General features: G+C 51.5%; 3 non-coding genes across 3 annotated transcripts in view; all 3 read right to left on the reverse strand.

The window, feature by feature from the left end:
- LOC126333651 (large subunit ribosomal RNA) overlaps positions 1-201 on the reverse strand; it is a 4222-nt gene extending 4021 nt beyond the window's left edge. The window contains exon 1 of the ribosomal RNA XR_007564311.1: positions 1-201. This exon is cut by the window's left edge and continues 4021 nt beyond it. This is a non-coding gene — a ribosomal RNA (large subunit ribosomal RNA).
- A 188-nt stretch (positions 202-389) lies between these two features.
- Positions 390-544, reverse strand: LOC126333646 (5.8S ribosomal RNA). Its single transcript, XR_007564306.1, has one exon. It is a non-coding gene; the product is annotated as a 5.8S ribosomal RNA (ribosomal RNA).
- A 362-nt stretch (positions 545-906) lies between these two features.
- Positions 907-2799, reverse strand: LOC126333649 (small subunit ribosomal RNA). The gene has a single exon (XR_007564309.1). It is a non-coding gene; the product is annotated as a small subunit ribosomal RNA (ribosomal RNA).
- Between the last annotated feature and the right edge of the window lie 4701 nt (positions 2800-7500).

Raw genomic sequence — 7500 nt, forward strand, 5'->3', positions numbered from 1 at the left:
TTGGACTTGGGCTCGGCGCGAGGCGTCGGGGTAGTGGACCCTCCCAAACACCACATGCCACGACAGGCGGCAGCCTGCGGGGTTCGGTGCTGGACTCTTCCCTGTTCGCTCGCCGCTACTGGGGGAATCCTTGTTAGTTTCTTTTCCTCCGCTTAGTAATATGCTTAAATTCAGCGGGTAGTCTCGCCTGCTCTGAGGTCGTTGTACGAGGTGTCGCACGCCACACCGCCAGCCGGCTGTGCACGCTACCGAGAAAGTACCGGTATGCGAACCGCCAGGCGACGGGCGCGCATCGCACGTTTAAGGAGACGCGGCCGGCCACACAGGCGACCACGACACTCCCACGTCTCCGAAGCGGGACAAACGCCGCGCGCTTCAGTATACGTAGCCGACCCTCAGCCAGACGTGGCCCGGGAACGGAATCCATGGACCGCAATGTGCGTTCGAAACGTCGATGTTCATGTGTCCTGCAGTTCACATGTCGACGCGCAATTTGCTGCGTTCTTCATCGACCCACGAGCCGAGTGATCCACCGTCCTGGGTGATCTTTTCCTTTTCAGTCTCCCACTGTCTCTTTCAAGACAGTAGCATTTGCGGGACTGAGGCGTCTGACGGCCCCTGTTCCACTATTTTTTTTGTGTCCAACGGCCTCACAGCCGATGGGCGTCGTACGGCTCCACACCGGAGCGGACAGGCACTCGGGCGAACGTCATTCAAAACCGGCGCCAGGCGCCAGGTACCGCAGGCCAGCCGCTCCAGAGCTTCAGCGCTCGTACCACACAACAACAACACTTCCGCTAGTTTTGAGAGGCACGCGTGGTTCCGCACGCGGCGCACGGCCACTGCCGTACAGGTAGCGTGTTGCGCGACACGACACGCACATCGAAAGACATGCAGTCTAGTCGGTAATGATCCTTCCGCAGGTTCACCTACGGAAACCTTGTTACGACTTTTACTTCCTCTAAATGATCAAGTTTGGTCATCTTTCCGGTAGCATCGGCAACGACAGAGTCGATGCCGCGTACCAGTCCGAAGACCTCACTAAATCATTCAATCGGTAGTAGCGACGGGCGGTGTGTACAAAGGGCAGGGACGTAATCAACGCGAGCTTATGACTCGCGCTTACTGGGAATTCCTCGTTCATGGGGAACAATTGCAAGCCCCAATCCCTAGCACGAAGGAGGTTCAGCGGGTTACCCCGACCTTTCGGCCTAGGAAGACACGCTGATTCCTTCAGTGTAGCGCGCGTGCGGCCCAGAACATCTAAGGGCATCACAGACCTGTTATTGCTCAATCTCGTGCGGCTAGAAGCCGCCTGTCCCTCTAAGAAGAAAAGTAATCGCTGACAGCACGAAGGATGTCACGCGACTAGTTAGCAGGCTAGAGTCTCGTTCGTTATCGGAATTAACCAGACAAATCGCTCCACCAACTAAGAACGGCCATGCACCACCACCCACCGAATCAAGAAAGAGCTATCAATCTGTCAATCCTTCCGGTGTCCGGGCCTGGTGAGGTTTCCCGTGTTGAGTCAAATTAAGCCGCAGGCTCCACTCCTGGTGGTGCCCTTCCGTCAATTCCTTTAAGTTTCAGCTTTGCAACCATACTTCCCCCGGAACCCAAAAGCTTTGGTTTCCCGGAGGCTGCCCGCCGAGTCATCGGAGGAACTGCGGCGGATCGCTGGCTGGCATCGTTTATGGTTAGAACTAGGGCGGTATCTGATCGCCTTCGAACCTCTAACTTTCGTTCTTGATTAATGAAAACATACTTGGCAAATGCTTTCGCTTCTGTTCGTCTTGCGACGATCCAAGAATTTCACCTCTAACGTCGCAATACGAATGCCCCCGCCTGTCCCTATTAATCATTACCTCGGGTTCCGAAAACCAACAAAATAGAACCGAGGTCCTATTCCATTATTCCATGCACACAGTATTCAGGCGGGCTTGCCTGCTTTAAGCACTCTAATTTGTTCAAAGTAAACGTGCCGGCCCACCGAGACACTCAACAAAGAGCACCCTGGTAGGATTTAAACGGGGTCCGCCTCGGGACGCGAAAGCACCCCTTCGGCTCGCCCCACCGGCAGGACGTCCCACGATACATGCCAGTTAAACACCGACGGGCGGTGAACCAACAGCGTGGGACACAAATCCAACTACGAGCTTTTTAACCGCAACAACTTTAATATACGCTATTGGAGCTGGAATTACCGCGGCTGCTGGCACCAGACTTGCCCTCCAATAGATACTCGTTAAAGGATTTAAAGTGTACTCATTCCGATTACGGGGCCTCGGATGAGTCCCGTATCGTTATTTTTCGTCACTACCTCCCCGTGCCGGGAGTGGGTAATTTGCGCGCCTGCTGCCTTCCTTGGATGTGGTAGCCGTTTCTCAGGCTCCCTCTCCGGAATCGAACCCTGATTCCCCGTTACCCGTTACAACCATGGTAGGCGCAGAACCTACCATCGACAGTTGATAAGGCAGACATTTGAAAGATGCGTCGCCGGTACGAGGACCGTGCGATCAGCCCAAAGTTATTCAGAGTCACCAAGGCAAACGGACCAGACAAGCCAATCCGATTGGTTTTGATCTAATAAAAGCGTCCCTTCCATCTCTGGTCGGGACTCTGTTTGCATGTATTAGCTCTAGAATTACCACAGTTATCCAAGTAACGTGGGTACGATCTAAGGAACCATAACTGATTTAATGAGCCATTCGCGGTTTCACCTTAATGCGGCTTGTACTGAGACATGCATGGCTTAATCTTTGAGACAAGCATATGACTACTGGCAGGATCAACCAGGGAGCTGCGTCAACTAGAGCTGAGCAGCCGGCCGCCCGGGAGTGTGTCCCGGGGGCCCGCGCGAACACGCAAGCGTCCGCTCAATTATTCTGCAAACAGGAGGAGGCCGAGCTCCCCTGCACGATACACCTCGAAACCCTCTCAGGTCCCGGCGGCGCGCAGCGCCGTCCTAGGTACTTGGTCGGTTTCGAGAGAGGCGCAATCGCCCGGAGTTAGGCGAGTAGACGGTTTTAGTGCGAACACCCTTGCTCCCAACTGAGCTTGCCGCTGCCGACAGAGGCCCGGGAGCGTGCTGTCGTGGCATTGCCGGCGGGAGACAACACGCGCCACCTATGGTGACCGGCAGCTCCAACGCCAGCGCCACACAAGGGCAAAGCCCCACTTGGGTGCAGAAGCGAACTCTCCCAGCACAGCGCACGCGCCAACACGTCCGCACAACTGCGATACAAACCACCTGCGAGAACCGCTGGGGCGACCGAGCAGCAGACGGCGTCGCGGCGCCGAGTGCCAGGCGGCGGCGCATCCTCAACGCACACAGTCCTCAATCAGACCAGCACACTGCAGATGTCCACCGCGCTTCGCACCGGGCTCGGCTGAACCAACTTTGGCCGCCAGGCGCCGCGTGCAGGGTGCGCCGCAGCGTAGCTGCGCCGCCTGCCGGGCCCGTCGGCTGGCGCTCCTGCCACTCGGCGCCCCCCACCAGCCGCCTGTTGCGCGTGCGCCCACGCAGCGCGCGGCCAACACGCCGGGCGGCCCCCCTTCACCGGCCGGGAACAGTCCCACCAAGCCACCGCCGCGTATCGCTTCATACCCACACACGCGAGACAGATCGTGTGGATGTGGCGGGTACCGCTGAAACAACCGGTTAATAGCTGTACCGATCGTCGCCATCACAGATTCACCTCCAGCGTGAACAACCGCTCAACAACGGATTTCCAGTTCATTTGCGTATCTTGGGCAGTAAACGTAGATGTCCACCTACATTTGCGAATTCAACAATTCTTGCATGCCAGGATGTCATGTGTCACGACACGCTACATCAGACCACATACACACTGCGACATGTGCAGAAGAGAACACGTGGAAGGTGGCCCGCGCACGTATGCGATGTACCTTCCGCGATCCACTGTCAACCGGCATCTGCGGCATGTCCCAGATATGGAACGCGGTCCACCAGGGTAGCACTTTGTGTGAGGCAATACGACAAAGTCGGAATACACGCGTCACTACATCAGACGGCTCACGCTGACCTGACCTGACCTGACTCACCGCACCACCACCCCCAGCGACCCAGGGTGACATACAATGCGTTCGTACGTTCCTCCCACACGCCTCTACGGCGTACCACAGTGCAACCTAGCTGTTATTGGGAGACGAGACAAGTAGCATCAAGCACAACATATGGAAATTGAGATTCGACACCGTTGGGCACAGCCAGCGTACGGTCACACGTATCACACTACTTCACTCTGTACGTAACGACCGATGATCGGTACAGCGTGTGGGTTACGCGTACGACATCAGCGGACAATGGACACAGACCATACCACGACGTACACTGAGGGCGTCGACATCTGAATGCAACTGAACAGCTGCGAGGCTCATTTAACACTCAAACGCCAGACCGACCAGCTTGAGAGGACAGAGACACAAAGAGGGGGACAGAGGGGGACAGAGGGGGGGGAGGGGGGGGGGTCGGCGATATAGTCCTATTGCAGTACAATTGACAGTGGATAGCAGGAATATGTGGAAAGTAAGCAACACTCGCAAGACATCTACATGAGGATAACAACGACACCAGAGATTCCGAGCAGTGAACTATGTTAGGCAAAGGGACAACGTGGGTTAGGTTAAGGGACAACGTGGGTTAGGTTAAGGGACAACGTGGGTTAGGTTAAGGGACAACGTGGGTTAGGTTAAGGGACAACGTGGGTTAGGTTAAGGGACAACGTGGGTTAGGTTAAGGGACAACGTGGGTTAGGTTAAGGGACAACGTGGGTTAGGTTAAGGGACAACGTGGGTTAGGTTAAGGGACAACGTGGGTTAGGTTAAGGGACAACGTGGGTTAGGTTAAGGGACAACGTGGGTTAGGTTAAGGGACAACGTGGGTTAGGTTAAGGGACAACGTGGGTTAGGTTAAGGGACAACGTGGGTTAGGTTAAGGGACAACGTGGGTTAGGTTAAGGGACAACGTGGGTTAGGTTAAGGGACAACGTGGGTTAGGTTAAGGGACAACGTGGGTTAGGTTAAGGGACAACGTGGGTTAGGTTAAGGGACAACGTGGGTTAGGTTAAGGGACAACGTGGGTTAGGTTAAGGGACAACGTCGGTTAGGTTAAGGGACAACGTCGGTTAGGTTAAGGGACAACGTCGGTTAGGTTAAGGGACAACGTCGGTTAGGTTAAGGGACAACGTCGGTTAGGTTAAGGGACAACGTCGGTTAGGTTAAGGGACAACGTCGGTTAGGTTAAGGGACAACGTGGGTTAGGTTAAGGGACAACGTGGGTTAGGTTAAGGGACAACTTGAGTTAGGTTAAGGGACAACTTGAGTTAGGTTAAGGGACAAATTGAGTTAGGTTAAGGGACAAATTGAGTTAGGTTAAGGGACAAATTGAGTTAGGTTAAGGGACAAATTGAGTTAGGTTAAGGGACAACTTGAGTTAGGTTAAGGGACAAATTGAGTTAGGTTAAGGGACAAATTGAGTTAGGTTAAGGGACAAATTGAGTTAGGTTAAGGGACAAATTGAGTTAGGTTAAGGGACAACTTGAGTTAGGTTAAGGGACAACTTGAGTTAGGTTAAGGGACAACTTGAGTTAGGTTAAGGGACAACTTGAGTTAGGTTAAGGGACAACTTGAGTTAGGTTAAGGGACAACTTGAGTTAGGTTAAGGGACAACTTGAGTTAGGTTAAGGGACAACTTGAGTTAGGTTAAGGGACAACTTGAGTTAGGTTAAGGGACAACTTGAGTTAGGTTAAGGGACAACTTGAGTTAGGTTAAGGGACAACTTGAGTTAGGTTAAGGGACAACTTGAGTTAGGTTAAGGGACAACTTGAGTTAGGTTAAGGGACAACTTGAGTTAGGTTAAGGGACAACTTGAGTTAGGTTAAGGGACAACTTGAGTTAGGTTAAGGGACAACTTGAGTTAGGTTAAGGGACAACTTGAGTTAGGTTAAGGGACAACTTGAGTTAGGTTAAGGGACAACTTGAGTTAGGTTAAGGGACAACTTGAGTTAGGTTAAGGGACAACTTGAGTTAGGTTAAGGGACAACGTGGGTTAGGTTAAGGGACAAATTGAGTTAGGTTAAGGGACAACTTGAGTTAGGTTAAGGGACAACTTGAGTTAGGTTAAGGGACAACTTGAGTTAGGTTAAGGGACAACTTGAGTTAGGTTAAGGGACAACTTGAGTTAGGTTAAGGGACAACTTGAGTTAGGTTAAGGGACAACTTGAGTTAGGTTAAGGGACAACTTGAGTTAGGTTAAGGGACAACTTGAGTTAGGTTAAGGGACAACTTGAGTTAGGTTAAGGGACAACTTGAGTTAGGTTAAGGGACAACTTGAGTTAGGTTAAGGGACAACTTGAGTTAGGTTAAGGGACAACTTGAGTTAGGTTAAGGGACAACTTGAGTTAGGTTAAGGGACAACTTGAGTTAGGTTAAGGGACAACTTGAGTTAGGTTAAGGGACAACTTGAGTTAGGTTAAGGGACAACTTGAGTTAGGTTAAGGGACAACTTGAGTTAGGTTAAGGGACAACTTGAGTTAGGTTAAGGGACAACTTGAGTTAGGTTAAGGGACAACTTGAGTTAGGTTAAGGGACAAATTGAGTTAGGTTAAGGGACAAATTGAGTTAGGTTAAGGGACAAATTGAGTTAGGTTAAGGGACAAATTGAGTTAGGTTAAGGGACAAATTGAGTTAGGTTAAGGGACAAATTGAGTTAGGTTAAGGGACAAATTGAGTTAGGTTAAGGGACAAATTGAGTTAGGTTAAGGGACAAATTGAGTTAGGTTAAGGGACAAATTGAGTTAGGTTAAGGGACAAATTGAGTTAGGTTAAGCGATAATCTGGTACAGCCACAGTTAGGTTAAGCGATAATCTGGTACAGCCACAGTTAGGTTAAGCGATAATCTGGTACAGCCACAGTTAGGTTAAGCGATAATCTGGTACAGCCACAGTTAGGTTAAGCGATAATCTGGTACAGCCACAGTTAGGTTAAGCGATAAACTGGTACAGCCACAGTTAGGTTAAGCGATAAACTGGTACAGCCACAGTTAGGTTAAGCGATAAACTGGTACAGCCACAGTTAGGTTAAGCGATAAACTGGTACAGCCACAGTTAGGTTAAGCGATAAACTGGTACAGCCACAGTTAGGTTAAGCGATAAACTGGTACAGCCACAGTTAGGTTAAGCGATAAACTGGTACAGCCACAGTTAGGTTAAGCGATAAACTGGTACAGCCACAGTTAGGTTAAGCGATAAACTGGTACAGCCACAGTTAGGTTAAGCGATAAAGTTGGTTAAATTTGGTATTGTGTGGGAAGGGGGCAGAGAGAGAGGGGGGGGGGGGGTGGATAGTGGTGGCAGTACACGGATGCCTGAGTCACCGTCAGATACGTCACGTCGGTTCGATGCTTGTAGCAAGAGGCTGGCGGATGTGTGTCTCTCACTTCTGCAATTTTTCATGTGGTATAACACGAGGGCGGGGG

Source organism: Schistocerca gregaria, unplaced genomic scaffold (assembly GCF_023897955.1).
Source record: "Schistocerca gregaria isolate iqSchGreg1 unplaced genomic scaffold, iqSchGreg1.2 ptg001620l, whole genome shotgun sequence".
In the NCBI taxonomy this organism is placed as follows: Eukaryota; Metazoa; Arthropoda; class Insecta; order Orthoptera; family Acrididae; genus Schistocerca; species Schistocerca gregaria.